The sequence below is a fragment of the Sturnus vulgaris genome, unplaced genomic scaffold (genome assembly GCF_052056855.1).
Source record: "Sturnus vulgaris isolate bStuVul1 unplaced genomic scaffold, bStuVul1.hap1 Scaffold_549, whole genome shotgun sequence".
Classification (NCBI taxonomy): Eukaryota; Metazoa; Chordata; class Aves; order Passeriformes; family Sturnidae; genus Sturnus; species Sturnus vulgaris.
Window position 1 is genome coordinate 5,001 of NW_028276540.1, and position 2,500 is coordinate 7,500.

At 78.6% G+C, this 2,500-nt stretch overlaps 1 non-coding gene across 1 annotated transcript in view; it reads left to right on the forward strand.

Annotated features, from left to right (window-relative positions):
• The first annotated feature begins 2,495 nt into the window (after window positions 1-2,495).
• Window positions 2,496-2,500, forward strand: part of LOC148217600 (5.8S ribosomal RNA) — a 153-nt gene continuing 148 nt past the window's right edge. The window contains exon 1 of the ribosomal RNA XR_015800948.1: window positions 2,496-2,500. This exon is cut by the window's right edge and continues 148 nt beyond it. This is a non-coding gene — a ribosomal RNA (5.8S ribosomal RNA).

Below are 2,500 nucleotides of genomic sequence, written 5' to 3' on the forward strand. Positions count from 1 at the left end.
GGCCCGAGTTCTTCCGGGCCCGGTTCCCCTTTGGCGCGCGAGAGCCGCCCGCGTGCGCGGGAGGGAGGGGTGCTCGGCACGGCCCCTCCCGGAGGCGCACCCGCCCCCCTTCCGTCGTCTCTTCGCCCGCCGGGCGACGGCCGGCCGTCCGGCCGTCGCGCGCAACGGCGGCCGATGGCGCAAGGCGATGGCCAACGTGTGTAAAAAGGGTGCGCGCGGGAAGGCCTTCGGGGCTCGGAGGAGGCGGCTCCTCCGGCCCTTCCCCAGAGCGCGGGGGGGGACGCGGGGCTTTGCCGCCCGGCAAAATCCCGCTCTCCTTGGCCGAGCGGCCTCCTCGCGCGGCAGAGGAGCTCCCGAGGGCCGGGCTCCGGCAGTTCCGGGTCGCGCCTCCAGGGGGAGCGCGCACGTGCGCGAGCCGCCGCCGGGTGGCGCGGCGGCGACGGTCCGCACCGTCGTCGCCGTGGCCTCTCTCGGCCGGGGGTGTGCGAGGTTTCTCGGTGGCTGGGCCGTGTTCCCCGCGCCGGCGGGGCGGCCCGAGCCGCGGTGGTCCTCTCGGGCGCAGCGCCGGGCTACTGAGGGAAACCCCGGGCCCCGAGAAGGATTGCCGCGGTGATGGCAGCGGACGTCGGGCGCGCCCCCGCCGGTGGACGCTCCCCCGAGGGTGGCAGCGGGGGAGGCACCCCGGCGGGGCCATGCAGGTCGTTTCCCTCACCCCAGGGCCAGGTACCTAGCGCTTCGCGCCTCGGCGGTCTCCTGCCGGTTTCCCTCGGCGTCGTCAAACGCCTGTTGGGGGCCGAAAGGGCCGCCGAGCCGGGCGGAGGTTTAAAGACTCGGGCGGCCCGGCACGGCCCCGCCGCGGCGGCGGCGGCGGTGGCGGCGGCGGCAGCGGGTGTCGGGCGGTGGCGGCGCGGGGCGCCATCGAGGGGTGGGGAGCTACTCCCGCCGATCCCCTGCGGTGGCGTGTCCGTCGCGACCGGCCGCGCTCGCCGTCGTCGGCGTCCCGCCGCGCTTGCCCGCGCGCGGGGGCCACCCGTGCCGGGCCGGGGAAGGGGCGCCCTGCCCCCCCCTCTCTGCGGCCCGGTCTCGGCGGAGAGGCCGCGGCGCGCGATCGGCCGCGGGGGGCCGACCCCGCTGGCCTCTGCGATGCGGGGCGACGCCGGCAGAGGGCGCGCGCTCTCTGCCTTACCTACCTCAGCTGCGGGGTTGCGGCCGCCGGGGCCCGCCGCGCTCTCTCGCTCTTTCTCCTTAGCCGCCGCCGCGGGCTCGCGGGCGGCGCCGCGTCAGGCGCGACCGCGCGCCTCTCGCCTCGACGGCCTTGTCGCCTCGAACCGCACCGCGGCGGCGCCGGCCGCCGGCCACCCCTGACTCGGAGCGCTGTCCCCGCCCGTTGGGGCGCAGCGCTCGGCCGGCTCCTCCATCGCCGGAGGTCCGGCGGGCGCGGGCGACCCCGTGCCGAGCGGCGGCGTCGCCGCTCGGCGAGTGTCCCCGCCCCCCCCGGGGGGGGGGGACGGTCGGCCGCGAGGCGCCCGCCTTCACCGGCGGCCGTCCCGGCCCGGGCCCCGCCCGTCCGCTTCCCCGTCGCCCTTCCCGGCCGCGTGTGGGCCAAAAAAAAGGGGAGGCGTGCGGGGCGGCCGCGGGGGCGCTTCCCCGTCCGGTCCCCGAGTGGAAACGAGGGGAGCGGGCGGTGCCCCCCGGCTCAGCCGCCGTACGCCTGCCCGCTGGGCGCGTGCTCGCGGAAGGGCAGCTCGGCGGTGCGAAGCGGCGGCGGTCCCGGGAGTGCGGCCGCGGGTGGCGGAGGGGTTTTGCCGAGCGGCGGCAGACCTCGGGCGCTCCGCGATGCCGGCTCGGGTCTCGGCGGCGTCCCGCCTCCGGCGCCGGTGGCGGAGCGCGGCCCGCCGGGCGTTCGCCTTCCGGCGGGCAAGCGGTCCCGCGCCAGGGGTTGCGCCGGCGGAACGGTCCCGCCGCCGCGTGGCGTTTCGGGCGACGTTCAGGGGCCGCTGGCGGGAGAGCCGGCCCCCGCGTTTTGGCGCGGCGGCGTTCCGCGAGTCGGCGGAGCGGTGAAAAGGAGAAGCCAGGGAGTGAGCCGGGAGCGGCGGGGGCCGGCGGTCGCGCCCCCGGCCCGCGAACGCGTAGTCGTCCCGTGATCGAGAGGCCGGGCGGGCCACCGTGCCCCCCGCGGTCCGGCGCGTTGCCGCACAAGCCCCTCCGCGCGGAGGTCGGGCCGAGCCCGGGCGCCTGGGCCGCCTCCGAAGGACGGCACGCGAGGCGGCGTCTCCCCTCGCGGGGGGAGGCGGTCGGGGGCGCGGGCCCCTCCGCCTTTCTTTGGCCGACCTTCGGAGCGTTGCGCGGGGTTTCTCTTTTTTGCCCCGCGCTTTCTCCTCCTCCTCCTCCGTTTGTGTGTGCTCGTACGGTCGAAGCGGGGCGCGCGGGGGCGCGCGCGTCCCTGCAGAAACAGAAAAGGGGCCGCTTCACGCGAGCGGTCCCGAAAGCCAGACAACTC